This window comes from Macrosteles quadrilineatus, unplaced genomic scaffold (genome assembly GCF_028750875.1).
Source record: "Macrosteles quadrilineatus isolate MER2022 unplaced genomic scaffold, UCM_ALF_1.0 Scaffold_4__1_contigs__length_99947679, whole genome shotgun sequence".
Classification (NCBI taxonomy): domain Eukaryota; kingdom Metazoa; phylum Arthropoda; class Insecta; order Hemiptera; family Cicadellidae; genus Macrosteles; species Macrosteles quadrilineatus.
This window is the reverse complement of record NW_026542597.1, coordinates 20042110-20058515: the sequence shown is the minus strand read 5'-3', so window position 1 is coordinate 20058515 and position 16406 is coordinate 20042110. Positions and strand designations below refer to the sequence as shown.

The window sequence follows — 16406 nt, the reverse complement described above, 5'->3', positions numbered from 1 at the left end:
AAAAGTATAACCAAATGAAAACTCTGGATGTATTTTTTTATTTACCAGAAATGTTGGCATTTCTATGGCTACCCAAAGACGAGACTGTGAACACATTAGTTTCGCAGTTCTAGCTGCAGCCGCAAAGCTGAAAGTATTTACAGTATCCACGTGTTGTTTATGTGCGTTGACCACACGTTTCTACTCGCTAATGTTACGTTTACGACCCGCGCCTGGACTCCGACTTTACGACGAATCGACCCCGCCTACGCTCCAACCTCAACAAAACTACGCTCGGAACCACGCGACACTGCATTGATTAACTCCACACATTTCGCGAATGGTGTGCGGTTCAAAAAATAGTTCTATCATCGTAATACGAATTTGAGATTAAACCCAATCTAATCCGAAACAGACATAAAACTGTCCTACACATCATTATAAGGTTCAAATTATTCTACGTGATCTTTAGTCTACGTCAACTTCGTAACCTCGTAACTTTGCCGTTCAGCGCTAATAACGTCCAGAATCGGATCGTATCGAATTATTGCATTCTTCATCTAACCACAAAGTAAGATCAGCATGTATAATGTATCCCTACACTTCAAACTGAATGTGATAAGTACTGAACAAAACGAAATTCTTAACCGGCGAGATTTTCGCTGTCTCTTTTCCCAACCATATATCCTAGGGTAAGAGGATGTATTGTATGTACTTTTACTCACGAGGCATGATTTGAAATTGACAAATTAAAATTATTGTTTTATACTTCGGAGAAAAAATACTTCACAAAATTAGGTTAAAACTTTGCTAGGGCACACAATTACAGCCACTGTTAAATACAATTTTTACAAACACACACAAAACCCACCACATCAGAAACACAGTACAAAAGACATCTATTAGGGAAGAAAATATCAAAGAAAGCTTCTCAAACATATTAGTTTTTTTATTTTTTCTCCGCTTTGTATAAATAAATGCCTGCATGGGCATAACTTTTCTTAGTGAGAGGTTATGTCTCAATTCATCAAATTTTCAGGAAACAAGAAACAAACGACAAACAAACGAATACTTTTTTTCTCCAGTTAGACACTGCCTCTTCAATATTTAGAAACCCCTGGTCTATGAACCAGGAGAACAAAGACTTCGGAATGAAGCATTGATTATAAATCAGCAATTTTTTTTCAAACCACATTAGAATTTTACATTTCTGCTGCCATTATTATGTAGCTTAGATAGGTGCCTGCCACAAACCGCCATGGAATTAGTAGCGCTAGAATATTTATATTTGTAAAAAGAAAAAGAAAAAAAAATGTAAATTTTGTTTGTTACATTTTTGTGAATCAATTGGACCTCGCCGACAAGTTTTGCAAACTTGGCGAGGCCAGATTTTGTATTATCACAAATAAATAAATTTGAATTTGAATTTTGAATTTGAATACTCATTGTTGCCAATTCCGTAGCCGCATAGTTTTTATAATTTGACCTTACACTACAACTTTTGTAAATGATCAAAAAACTTAATTTCACACCCTATATCTTTATCCTAGTAGTTCCTACAATACTGAATGACTCAGTATTTCACAGTCCATTTACCACCAAGGCGGCCAGCGAGCCAAGGTTGTGTGAATACTTGGCCTGGGGCTGCGACCACAATACATACTGTACTCTCCATCTCACTACATTCTGGTGCTATTTATAAGCAGTGCGCCCCCCGCAGTACAGCCACAGCTGCACAAGGAGTAGTACCACACCCGTCTGGCACCGAAATAAACTGATTTGAACACAAACATGTCTGCTAATACAGGGGAGGAGAGGAAAGATTCATATGCATCGAGCTCTTTGTGAATGAAAGGCCTATAGTCTGTATGATTCAACCTGTCTACAGTGTCTACTCACCCTACGTCTACGTGGGGACTGGCCAATGGTTTAAGCCCCGGGACAGTCCCAGGTTTACCTCAAGGATCAGGAGACAGGTTCCATCATACAGACTATAGTAGAATCTGCAGGGTTTATCTTACGGGTTTTAGTGAACTCTGTCCTCTATGTCTAAAAGGCCTATTTATTGTTTTCAAGATGAGCAACGTAACGTATCTTCAGACTAAGATTAACGTACAAATCGAGAAATCAGACCCAGGAAATATCAAATGTCTAAAAAGTCATCGCTGACTGGTGGTATTTGAACCCTGATCATCATATCAAAAACCCCTGAACTTGTCGTACGTCTGTTCTAATTTTTAAAGTTAGAAATTAGAAATTTACATATTTACTTTGGCTGGTGACTTACTTACTTACTTTTATTTCTCAGACAGATAAGAATGTATAAAAGTTTAATTAATTTCATAAACTAAACACTTGTTCATAGTTTTGTCATTCTTTTGAGCCATTCAAAAACCATTTTATATTACCTACTGACCATCATAAACTTGTGCTTTGGTAATTCATTTTTTCTGATAACCTAACCAATTAAAAACTCCGACTAAACAGATGCCTTTCTATCTATTATAACCACTGAGCAATGCATGCGTTTCAAGTTTTTAAATCAAATAAATGATCAATTCGTCAAAACCTGCTTCAGAGTTTACAATGACGTTTACTAACACGATCAATAATCAACGAAATGGGTAGCGGCGATTAACGAAAATAATAGATAATTTTAGTGTTAACTACAACCACATAATAACGAAAGTTAGTCTCTCACTCGCCATTTTGTGCTACAACTATCTAAAAACACTTTCAGAGTGGTTTCATATTACACTGTAGAACCGAAACCTTTCCAATAGCCAAAATCGCCATATAGCGGGCATTACATCAATACCGGTCGACGCAACTACAGCAATGTTGCAAGTCTAATGGCTCGACCTGCTTTACAGTACAACTTTGACAATAAAGCTAACGCTTGCACTTGGAGGTAGTAACAGTTCGTTACCGAGGCATGAGGTTAACAGGTTCGTTACCTTGATTGCGATAAATTCTAATTGCATTGCTTTGGATTCGAATGAACCTGAGAAAAACTTAACACGCTATTAAAATAACGACAGTAAATTGTATGGACAATCGCGAAAAAGAGATTCAATGCAGATAAAATGTTTGTTTTATTCTTGACAGTAACTGAAGCTGCAAACCCATCGAGTGACTAAAAATCATAATTTTTCATTCATATGCAGAAAATAATGTGGATGCGAAATGAGTGATTATTGTAAAGTGTGGTGGGCTTAATTTTGATGCACGATTTATAACTTCTGCTTGATATAAGTAAGCAGACGTTAAATTTCCAAAATGTTTAATAAAGGCCTAGAACATAATCTATCGAACATTATGTACAGAGAGTAAGACACGCTAACTAATAATGCATCATACAAAATTTGGTTAGTTATGCAATTTAAGATATTTTCTTTCCCAACTAAGAACAGTTATTGTTTTGTTATGCTTTGTTTAATTGTTTTTCCCAACTGTTTCTGTCAGCAACTTGTTGACACTTTATGCAAAATGGTGTGTATCGTTGGAAGAATAAATAAATAAACCATAAATAGAATAAATAAAAAACCGTCAGGGGACGTTTTAAGTATAACAATACAACACTACCTGTAATTCTTAAATAAGTAGTATCATTGTTGAGTTCTCATCTTACTTTACAATCTTATTTGGTGGGAGATTGCTCATTCCATATTAATTGATGCTGATCGAACGTTTTCCTATTTCACAAGATAAATTTTACATAGGTAGTGCTAATTTTTTAGCAAAACCAAAGGAGTATCAGAATCTTACAAATCGTTCGATTTGGTCCTACAGTAATTCATATCGTTGAAAAAATCCGTGTCAAAACGCACGTTACACATAAAATACAGAACCACAGTTATTCACAATGGGGACAAATCTTTCAGAGCAAACAATTCTGTCACGATTCATAAACATAAACATAACCTAACTCACGACACAGAGAGATCAGTGTTTATGACAGCTGTAACATAATTTACCACACATCCCCCCCCCCCCTGCTAACAGCTGTTGAAGCTGAGCTGTTCAACATGTTACATTGGCTACATTCTACATCCTACATCTCATATCAACATTCCACAACGCATCACATAACACTTTCTCCTGTTCCGTCGCATTAGTTTGTGTAATGAGATTCTTTAGAACAAAACTTGTATTAATTAATTAGTCACACTGCTCACGGATATCGTGTGGTTTTACTTTACCATTAAATACCTGGTTGGAGATTTATTTTCCATTAAATACCTGAAATATTGTGTAATGGAGTTGTAGTTTTTAAAGTAATTGCCTTTGAAGCTAATATTAGTACTGCATAAGAGAAAAAAAATACTAAAAGATGTTGAAGAGATGACAGGTGGTTTACCTATAAAACTATGTGCATTTTGTTTGTACATTAAATCATGGACATAGAGAATGTTCTAATCATAGGTAAAGTCGGAAGTCTGTTTTCTGTTTGTTCTTGACAGTGACGATTTAGAGTAGAAATTTGGTAGAAAATGATTTCCATAATTAGTTTTGGGTATATAAAAAAAAATTCTTTACTCATAAAATCACCATCGAATCTAGTAATTATTGTTTATTTAATAAAATAATGATACAAAAAGGTTATAAACTAAAAATTGTATCAATTGACACGTAGTCTAAGTTATAGGTGTACACGAATGGTAAATTGTCCCATGGCTAACCTTATAAAACTTCAAAAATTTGAACAACAATGAATATACATAAAATTATATTCGAAATTGATAAATGGATTTGAAATTAATTTAAAAGTTAGTCCAACAACTCCACCAGAAACATTGTTTGTGATTCAAAACAATTACATACCAAACAACCGTTTGACTAAGGCAATAGATTATTTTACTTTGAGCATTTAGTACAAAAATGAATATACTATTTGAATATCTATAAATATCTATTGAATATCTATAAATTCCTAAATTTATACACCTACCATGTGGACTAAATTAAATACCATTTTTCGCCGTAAATGAAAGAGCACAATGAAATAACGATTGATTTTAATTTAATCTATATTTTTCACCTATTAAATATCAAACCTGCGTTTAATGAGGTAAATTTATAGCCTACATCATAATAATATGATGTTTAATAATCATAAAACATGATGTATGAAATTATAAAAACGATGTATAATAAACATCACAACTGGAAGAAATGGGTTATTTCCTTTTAAGTGGACATTAAAATATTTAATTGCTTCCTAAATTTATAAACCAACATAAATTACAATCCTAAATTAAAATAAAATAATCTCAAACCCATATACTTCACACCTATCCAATACCAAACCGGCGTTTTCAACTACAAATTTTCACACAAACACAACAAAAGCAGACACAACGGCACAATTCACTGCGTGTAAACACAACACACAACTTAAACACAACACCGCCAGACGGTTCGCGCCTACATACTGTCTGCACGGCGCGCCGAGCCGGCCACGACCGGTCCCGAAGACAGCCGAAGTTTGACGAACTCACACGATCGTTGATGCACCAGATGCATTCCAATTCCACTGCTATATACGGCTTGATACAATATCTTCATTGCGCTCGGCCAACCACCGTGCAAATAGTAATGGCGCTACAGATCGCTGGATTGGCTAAACCAATGTTTGTATACCTTAACCATTGGGATTGTTACAGTTTTAAGTAAATAGAAAAACTATCCGGTGCACCCTGTTGTAGAACTTTAAGTTTGTGATTTACTAAGTGAATTGTATACGCCATTCTGTATTTTTAAACCTATTAAATCTTGGATACAGTGATTTTGAAAGTGATAGTGGATGGGAGAGTCTGTGTTTTTACAAGGGTTAAAGAATATTGATTTTGGTTAGCAAAACATTTCAATCAGACTTGAGATTTTTAACCTTTTAAACTTATAACCAGTAATTTATCCGTCGTAGGTTAGCTGCAGTGAAATTTATTACAAGTAGGACGGTATGTGCTATGTTCCTTGATATAAGCGGAAGAGACTTTAGTTCTTCATCTTGTAAACAAAGAAGGAATAAAACGAAGATAACAAATTCAAATTGGTGTGTGTTGTTTTATTATTGTTTATCGATGAAAATTTCCCGCATCCCTAACAATTGTTTTCCGTCCAACCTCAAAGGAATCATTACTGAATTTATTCCACTTCATCTTCGAATACTTTCAGCAGTTGAAAGACAATCGGCGTAACCAGGCATACGAGTATTTTGGGATCCTTGATTTCGATATGCAGAAGATAAAAAATTCACTCTTCACGCTAACCTTATCTCAAATACCTAACCTTAACTTACTGACGATACTTTCAGCTCGGACGAAACGTCCGCAGAGGGTAACCGAGTCAAAAAACAAACGACAAAGCGGATTGTAGTACGATCTTATATAGGATTATTAAATTATACCAATACATTTTATAACCCACAACTTCACACAAATACCTTAAATACCTACTCAACCTTGCATTCAGTTTCTTTCAACATGAACATCGTATAACCTTGACCGAACAAAAAGAAACAAAAGTAAAACCGGACGTTAGACCCTTTTGAGTTCACAGATACATAACCAGAGAATCCTCATCATCTCGTCAATCCTACCCCCAAATGATTACTCCATCCCACATCGAAAGACACACAAAATCAGATGGAAGTACATTTTTTTTTCTTCACATAGAAAAGTGGACATAAAAATCCCATTTCTCACTCCAATCCTACCCCAATACCCCAACTTACCCGTTACTTTCAACACGAACATCGGCCGAGCGTAGCCGAACTGTCGAAGGACAAAAGTGAAATTGGACGGTAGTAGGTCGAAGGCGACTCCACGCTTTTCTTTCGTTACACGGAAAAGTGTGACGAACTGAACGGTCCGATTGTACCGGGTCTCTGGTCGTAACCACTTGTTTTACACCTTCGCTTCCGTCACTGGAGAAAGTGCACCTGATGACGGGGTGTGGTACGTTTCGAAACGGCAAGAACAAACTCACCTTCAATCAAGTTAGTTGACTTAACTAAAGATATTATCGGAAAACATATATAAGTTTTTTATAGCTTGTGTCGACGTGTAAGTTGCTATTTGGCTCTATGATCGAGTTTGTAAAGATACACAAATAAAAAAAAAAAATGAAACCGATGTTTCTGGTTTTAGAGAATTTCCTGACAGAGTAGTTAATTTTGTTATTTTAAGGCGCGTCTAGTATTGTACTTTTAATCGTTCAATTATAAATTATTTAAGATGGGCCACTATGTGCGTATTTTAACCCAAATATGAGTGAAGGATGAGTGTAGGATGAGTGGCGCGATCTTGTAGTCTTGTTAGTGACTAAGACCGACATAATCCTTAGACACAGCTGTTAATTAATAGCCCATACAGCTAATGGCAACTAAGGGACCTACAGTTTATAGTGGAATCCGAACCACATTTTTTCCTTGTAATTTACGAATTGGTCCAATTATCAGGATAGTACTGCGGATAGTCGTAGTACTCACTAGTGCGGACGTTAATCCACACCAGGGAGCATCGCATCCACAATGCATCCCTATAAATAAAAATCCACAATTCGTGACCTCCTAGTAGCTGGATTACAGTACGACGCCACCCGTCCCAGTCAGTTAGTAGGCATGATAAAACTTGAAACATTCTAAAATTGTTATTGAGGTTATCAAACGAGTAAAGCATCTTTGTAGTATAATCATTGACTATTTTTTGCAAACTAGCTCAAACCTGCCAAGTTGGGGGAGTTTGAGTAGTCTGAAAAGAAAAAAAACACTAAGCTTTGGTTATATGCCAATAAAGCCAAGACTACAAATGCCAAACAAAAACACTTCATCTAGTTGGTAAATCTAAAAATATCGTCTCGTGAAAGAATTTCTCACGCCTGAATATCCAATGAACTACAACTCCACACAGCTGACCCTGAATAATCTAACAATAAGCGAGATTTTCACCACGATACGATCAACACCAATACACAAGTTGATGGACAGCTGGAGAAAGTTGTATGGGAACTGATCAGCTGATCCACCTCACCCAGGCTTGCAAGGTTTAAATGCCTAAGTAGCTTTCTCGCACACCCTGTACTGTGACTGATAATCCATTCACAGGTGACTCGTCAATAGGATACGCCTTTCTAGTTGCTCGTAATCAAGATTTCTAAGATAGGGCAATTAATGTGCTGCAACCATCGTGACAATATTGAATCGCACTATAAAGTAAGATAGGAATCAATCAAGAAAACTATTTTCCCGACCACAGAATGATCACTTTGCACATTGCAATACCTGTAAACAGTGCGAAAAATAGCTCATTGCCGCTCTAGAGCGGGAATGGGTCATTCCAGCTCACTAAACAGCTGATTTCACTGTTGGCGTGTCCACACCAATCACAGCCGCGGATCCGGTACCGGTACGTTAATAACCAGTAAGCAAATAACATAACTCAAAAGGCATACTATTTATAAATGCAGCTAAAAGGTTAACCTGTCACGATGTAGATTATGATGGTAGGCAAAATCTTGTGTGTATTACGAGCACAAACTGTCATTACGCTCTCAATACACAATAGCAATTTCAGATTAGAGCAATAAAAAATAACCTCAAGCATTATTTATTGACTAAATATTGCATGTACACAGCTGATCATAATCAGTAATAATAAGAGGTATTGATTGGATAAATTGTAGAGTCGATCACTATAGTGGAAAATAATATCTGTGTACTGTCAAGAAAAAACATTGATAATTTTTAAATTTCATGAAAAATATGTAGAGTCTCCTATTTAAAAAGGTAATTATTCCGTACAGGTGCCTCCAAACGAATTTTTAATTTTTATATCTTACTTTATAGTTTTTTACCTCCTGAATCCAAATATACCATTAATTTTCACCGCTGATGAATATTTCTCAAGACATCGCCGTAAAAACATACTTAACATTACAATAAACAAGGTAGGATGGATGACATTTACAAGTAGAATGTACGATGGGTTAAGTAAACCAACCAGCTGATTGTTTTCAATCATGGTCAAGCAAATGGAAGTGACAACTTTTATTAGCTAACTCTGATTCTGCAATATGAAAATCATCTGATTAAGTTACACTTTTCACTTTCTAAGACCAATAAGTTAAAAATGTATTATTGTTACCATTATTTTACCCTTATGATTTATTGATTTATATTTCGCCGTTTAGAAATTACATACTAAAATGGTGCTATTCTAACATAACCTAACCTAACCAAACCTCTAGAATGTGTAAGCAAACTCCTTTTGATGTCAGAAAAGGCATGTCAGGGTGATAGGTCGTGCTTTATGTGAATTGGTGACTGCATTAAGTCCTTTGAAGGTAGGTTAGATTAGGTAAGTTAAAGTTTAGGTTATAATGTATCGAGTTGTTAGTTTATGTCGCCTGCGGACTGTTTTTGTAGAATTAAAACCCTGAGAAAAAAACTTCAAAAAATGCAAGCATTTTTGAAATAGTAATTTGAAGTGTTTTTCTCAAGGTTTTAATTCTACAAAAACAGTCCGCAGGCGACATAAACTAACAACTCGATACATTATAACCTAAACTTTACCTTCCTAATCTAACCTAACTTCAAAACACTTAATGCAGTCACCAATTCACATATAGCACGACCTACCACCCTGACATGCCTAAATAAGAACTACGAGTAATTAGTCCATTATTCCATCTGTATCTCCGATTCACTTTATGTTTCTACAAAGTTAAAGCACGGCCGCCTGCGGCCGTGGTTAAAGGCGGCCGTGTCTACAACGATGTTATTATCTTTAGTCAACGATGTTATTCTTCCCATCTCATCAACCATGTTACTCTCTTCACTTAACTTAATCTGAACTTGTGATGGCGACGGCGTAGCAGACAGAATAACACTAAACCCTTAGCTAGCACTACCATAGACAAATTCTTTTTGTGTATGGCACTACGCAACACGTATGAGTAGGTACGAATGAGTATTTTGTTTTGTATTTTATTTGTAGTGAAGTAAAATGTCGTCAATAGGCATATTGCCGGTGACAGAATCAGAGTGAGTTAATGAAGTTCAAAAGTTGTTACTTCCAGTTGTTCTTGTCGTGTGGTTGAAAACAATCAGCTGTAAGTAGGCTTAAGGCTTTACCTACAGTTCATTCCACTTGTAAATGTCATCCATCCTATCTTGTTTATTGTAATGTTAGGTATGTTTTTACGGCGATATCTTGAGAAATATTCATCAGCGGTGAAAATTAATGGTATATTTGGATTCAGGAGGTAAAAAACTATAAAGTAAGATAACAAAATTAAAAAATCGTTTGGAGGCACCTGTACGGAATAAATACCGTGTCATACAATTAATTGAATTTTTTTGTTATGCCAATTGTTGCCTAGCTATTACTATACACCATGTACAAATAACCTCGATACACAACAAAAACTAGAAAATTCCACACAAAAAGATTTTGTATAACTTCGCCGATGGAAAAAGTGCGAAAGTAGGCACACAGTGAAACTTGATAACTTCAATCAGCTATACTCCATAGACAGCCCTATGATTGCCCAATTGTCTCCCCTAACCTCCAGACAGTGTCAAGTTTTGATTGCGGTTACTAAACAACACGACACCACAACCTTGACACTAGGTATTTATCCTAAAAGTGGGCTGTTTCAGTGGTTAAACGGATCAAATGTGAATTTAGAATAAACAAATTAAAATTAAGTTGTATTTCTTTAGTAATTTATTGAATAATTAATTAAAAACTACATAAAAATAATCCAACGACTAAGGGGAGTTTAGGATTTATATTAAATTACCGTCACAATTTTTGGTGTTGCCAAAACTGACAATTTTACTTCAGTGTCCTCCATTCAAACGACGATTATTGCATATGTTTAATTACGTGTTTATGGTCCTTGCAGGCTATTTCAGGGCAATACTAGTGTAGTATTAAGTCAAAATCAAGAGACCTTAGGTTAAAGTTAGAATTAAAATGTAATTTTTAATTCAGAGGAAGAGGAACATCGTGTATCCACTATTTCTCTAGGTTTTTTTACAGCAAATTAATAAAAAATTGAAACCGTCAAGAGAAAGCAATGCCTCCCAACATACCTCCCAATTATCTTCAGCTGATCCGTACTAAGGATAATAAATTTGTATGAAAGTGAGTTGATTTTCGCGGCCGTACAATCATTTTTTCAAGACTACGCGGTGGTATGTATATCGATTATTGTTGTGCGTACATTACGGAATGATGCGATATTTTCTAACTTTCCAAACAGTTTAACTTAAGCACTAAAGACGCAAAGTCTGAGATTTAATTAATTATGGAACACCCTGTCACACAGGAAGGTGTGAGGGTAAGACATAGGCGCGGCCGTAATTGTAGACCAGCGACCCAGCCATTGTATTCAGACTACCCTGTGATACAGTCTGACTGTCACCGACTGGCAATTGATGGTTATAGACTCGGAACAAAGATAGGGAGAGTACAATCCGTCATGGCGAACACGTCATACCAGAAATGAACCGATAAAATACTTAAGTAACTTATGTTTTTGTCATCAGAATGCAGGGGATGCGGAATACTATCCCCCGGAAAACTACCCCCCCAGGTGAAACGTGACGTCACAAAATCTGCCAACTAACCAATATGTAAGCCGTGTCCGCGACTGGAATATTACCCCCCCCCCCTTTAGACAAATCATGCTATGTAATTTTAATTGTAATTCGAGTAATTCCGTTGGATAATAGAAAAGGCATGTAGTGAATATAAAACAGATTTTCGAAATGTTACAGCAAGTTTGGTTGGTTAAGTTAGGTTAGATTAGAACTGTTTGACAACTAAATTTGAGTGTCCGTGACTGGAAAACTGCCCCCCCGGTCTCTGACGTCAATATGACGTAGGAACCTGCTTGGGGGGTAGTTTTCCGGGGGGCAGTCTTCTGGCGACCCAGAATGCATTTCGACACACTTCTGGAGCCACGACATTTCACATTACTATGATGTACGACTCCGTTATATATGCTTAACTAACCTGAATTAACAGTAATTTAAAATCTAATTAAGACTTAACGGTACTTACGTATTATACGGAGGCCACTTATTTTACAGCGCGCTGCGGCGGTTGGGTTAAGTTGGGTTATCATAAATATGTTTGTAGAACTTTCCTAGTTTCGTTATGAATCGAACTATACGAGATGAGTCATAAAAACTTATGATAACCCAACCTAACCTAACCGCCGCAGCGCGCTCTAAAATAAGTGGCCTCCGTATAATACCGACTGTAAGTACCGACTTAAGAGGGTCCCCTACCCCCACCAAAAACGTCAAAAAACCGCTTCGCGCGGTATCATTTAGCGATTCTAGTTTTAACATTTAAATTGTGAACCAAACACCATTTTGTACATAAAGAGTGGTTCTACTAAGTTTGCTTTTTAAAAAATGTCTATGCTTACGCAATCAAGGGCAACGACTTGTCAAAGTTAGTGAACTTTAACTGTAAAGTTTACTAACTTTGACAAGTCGTTGCCCTTGATTACGTAAGCATAGACATTTTTTAAAAAGCAAACTTAGTAGAACCACTCTTTATGTACAAAATGGTGTTTGGTTCACAATTTAAATGTTAAAACTAGAATCGCTATATTATACCGTGCGAAGCGGTTTTCTGACGTTTTTTGGTGGGGGTAGGGAACCCTCTTAACTTGCAACCAGAAAAGAGTTTAAAGTTAGACCCAACGATCTCATTTTGGTCTTCTGTGATCGTTGGTTTGGGAGTTAAATTTGTACCAATAGCAAAATCTCTTCACCTTGTCAATCCGGCATCAATTGTTTACATTTCATAGTCCTAGAAAATTTCTTACTTAAAATAATTAAAAACTTAATAATATTGGCAACATGTAAGCATTATTCCTTCAAGCCGCATTTATAAGGCAAACTTAAATTGATCCTATTTTCAATCAAAACTATTAATTGACTATAGATACACTATCGTGGTTTGCACATGCTATTATTATGATACAAAATATGTGCTCAGATCAGGTAAGTACAATTTGCTGCTGTGATGACAACTAATTCTGGTGAAACTCATATAGCAGACCTATTCCACAAATTAGTATTGCGATACGAGTAAGTTAACACAAATACAAGTAAAATAAAATCACTAAAATTATATTCTACTCACACAAACTGGGAAAGTAGATCCCTGATGACATACCTGTAAAATAAAGATCGTTAACCCATGATATTTTAAGTAAAAAAAAAATATTGTAACACGTCGTTGGGTAAACAAATTATGACTGATATTAAATACATAGCTTTAATGCAGATGAGCAGGCAATGATGAATAAACCTTACGAAGTACTAAAACTAACCAATAATTTACTATGTCTTCTGTAAGTAAAAATTCTATTTCAAAACCCCATACGATTTTTTTCACACGTAGGCCGTAGGATGTCTCTAACGAAACCATGTTTTGTGGGGATTTCGTAGCGCCTACAACGCCAATGAGGCAATGCCCGCAAAACATCGATGCGACAACGGTGCCTCATATTGATATTGAAGGCGTTTAAGGCAATACCATCACAATTGACTTGTACCTGCTTGTACATTCTAAAATTGCCATGGCATAACTATGTATGGAGCTTTAATCGTGTGTGTTTTCACTCTCTTCAAAAATAACCGGGCGCACCGAAACTCCCCCGCAAAATCCAGGTAGACACCGAAACTCCCCCGCGACCCATAATCCCGCCCCAGCGGCGCACCGATATTCCCCCGCTGTCCTTCCTGGAATCCAAGGGGAGGCATTGACGGGGAGAGAATTTTCGTTGTCATTTTTGAACGCGGAGATTCTCCCAAAACCCTTCATACATCTCTCAGGAAAAAGAGTACCTACTGTCAAGTCAAAAATAATAGATACTCGAGTTTGAAATTTTATTGCAAAATCAACAGTAGACTTAGAAAATTCAAGTGAAAATACTGTACATCATATTTTTACAAATTTATTTCTCCGTTTATGTGTGTTGATTTAAAATGAACTCATGGGAAGAAGTTATTACCATGGTACAAGACATAAGACTAGGACCACTTTTTATTCAAACGTTTTCATTAGCTCGCTTTCTTGCCCGGTAAAAATTTTACAATCAATTGTATACTAAGTTCCCGATGAGCTAGAGACTTGAAACTTGAAACATAGCTCACAAATGGATGACAATGCAATATTATATCATTTAATTTTCATATTTTCCTTGGGCTGCGCCCCATGGGCTTGTTTTTATTAACTCGCTTTCTTGCAAATTGTTATACTTCCCGATGAGCTAGAGACTTGACACTTGAATCATAGCTCACAAATGGATGACAATGCAATATTATATCATTTCATTTTCATATTTCCCTTGAGCTACGCCCCATGGGCTTCCAAATTGTCCATGTTTACATTTTGAAAGAATGTAAATATATCAATTAATTTAAGTAAGCTGTAAATATTTCAATTTGACGGTTCGAAGAGCAGAGGTTAAGAGGTACAGGTTATGCTCCCAAGAGATTCTTTATACAAACAAACAATTCAAAATAAAGATAAACAATCTGATTGCAGATGTAAAGGTGTTTGTTAATAATGTAATTTGTTATTTATTTAGTATTCTATAAAGTAAACAATAATTGAAATATATTGATATATTTATAGTTAGTAGGTAGGCCATACATTCAATCTAATACATAATTATATGAAAATAAACTCAAATAAACCTTAGATTTCCCACATGCCTCTGTCTTAATCTGATATAGATGATTGAAATAGATTTAACATCTATACACATAAAAACTAAAAGGTAGAAAATAATTTATAAATATTTAGAGAGTATAAATACTTGTAAGATTTAAAACGAAAAACGTTTTTAGTTTCAAATCTTACAAGTATTTATACTCTCCACATAGTTATAAATTATTTTCTGCTTTTTAGTGCGTTTAAAAACGTTTTGTTTTAAAAAAGTTTCTTATTTATAAATTATTTTCCATTGTATGATCCTTTTAGGAACACAAGCTAAAATTACCTCAAAAGAACATGTAAAGTGACAACCATAACATTAAGGTTGGAAACCAGCAGGATTGGTATACTCAATAGAGGATTTTATTTACAAATTTCATTTCATTTTCGAGACTTTACATTTATTTATTAAAGTTTTAAATAGAAATTAGAATTAGATTTTGCTGAAAAAAAAGAAAATTTTTGTTGTTTTGATGTTTGTTCAAATTGTTTTACACTCTATTTTACACTCCGCGGCATTGGAGTAGGCCACGGGTAAAGATAGTGTAAACGGTTTTGTGAATAATTAAGACCAAATCAACCTTTGTGTTTCGTTGATAACTTGAGATGACAACATAAACTAAAAATATTTTTTTAACAAGAAACATTTTAGGCCTACATAGAATAAAACAACGTCTTCAAAATAACTCATCAAAGAATTACAACAAGTCGTAAATTTTGCGATTGTTTTGACTTGCGATAAGGTTGCGGTCGTCGCAACCGGTCACACACCTGGATTATTAATTGTGCTGATATCCCAAACAAGTCTACAAAAATTTAGAACTACCGGATTTTAAGCAAGACACCCCTCTTAATTAATACAAGGTTCTTGGACTGTAATACCCAGTACAACAAGCTATTTAACTTCTTAAAACATTGTAACTTGTTTAAAAAATTGTATTACGTTTTTCTAGAGGTTGGGTGCACCAACTGGTATTTAATTGTTAGTTCATAATTTCTGAACATATTAAATGAAAAACAATTACCTCTAGCAACTTAACTATGTTGTCCCTTTTCTCGGGAAAAGAGTTTCCCAGAATCCAAGGTATACAGCTTTACCTTACAATTATTTTCGTTACAACGTCACTTTTCTTCCCCACTCTTCAATACCCCTCAAGAACAAAAAACATAATTGTCTTTCACCAAGTTTACCTGCCCTTGCTCACAAATAACCTGTTGCATAGCTAACTTTACTGAACGCACTACTTAACTAAGCAATAAAACAATTGCGCAGAATCACAGAGTACTACTCGGTTAGAAAACCTAAGAGAACTGAAATTATTTTTATTATTTATATTTATTTGGGGTAAAGTATTTTGTAGTTCACTATTTGTTATGTAGTTGACCAATAGACACCCTGCATCATTGGTGCTAGGAAGGAGAGGGGGTTGGAGGGTGGCATTCCTGAGTCATTACGCGGTATGACAAACCTGGTGGGCTCAGGTACCTGCCATCCTCGCGGGGGAGTTTCGGTTAGGGGATTAGCGAACTCTTTTGGTCGAGATAGTATGCGGGGGAGTTTCGGTGCACCGAAGGTAGCGTTTACAACGGAGGAATCATTACTATAATTAACTATCTTTAACAATTAACAAGTAGTAGGTATATACTGTATAAACCTACCAAATGTGGTATATC

The 16406-nt window shown here is 35.6% G+C and overlaps 1 protein-coding gene across 8 annotated transcripts in view; it reads right to left on the bottom strand.

Annotated features, from left to right (window-relative positions):
- The window catches only part of LOC128991277 (ensconsin-like), a 221286-nt gene that overhangs the window by 177437 nt on the left and 27443 nt on the right, over nucleotides 1-16406 (bottom strand). For 2 of the 8 annotated variants that reach the window (XM_054414018.1, XM_054414022.1), the window contains exon 1: nucleotides 5274-5395. The exons of 3 other annotated variants lie outside the window; for them this stretch is intronic. The gene's annotated coding sequence lies outside the window, so the exon portion shown is untranslated. Of the gene's footprint in view, nucleotides 1-5258; nucleotides 5399-16406 lie in introns of those variants that run through there. 3 more of the 8 variants (XM_054414013.1, XM_054414014.1, XM_054414015.1) reach the window with 3 other exon arrangements.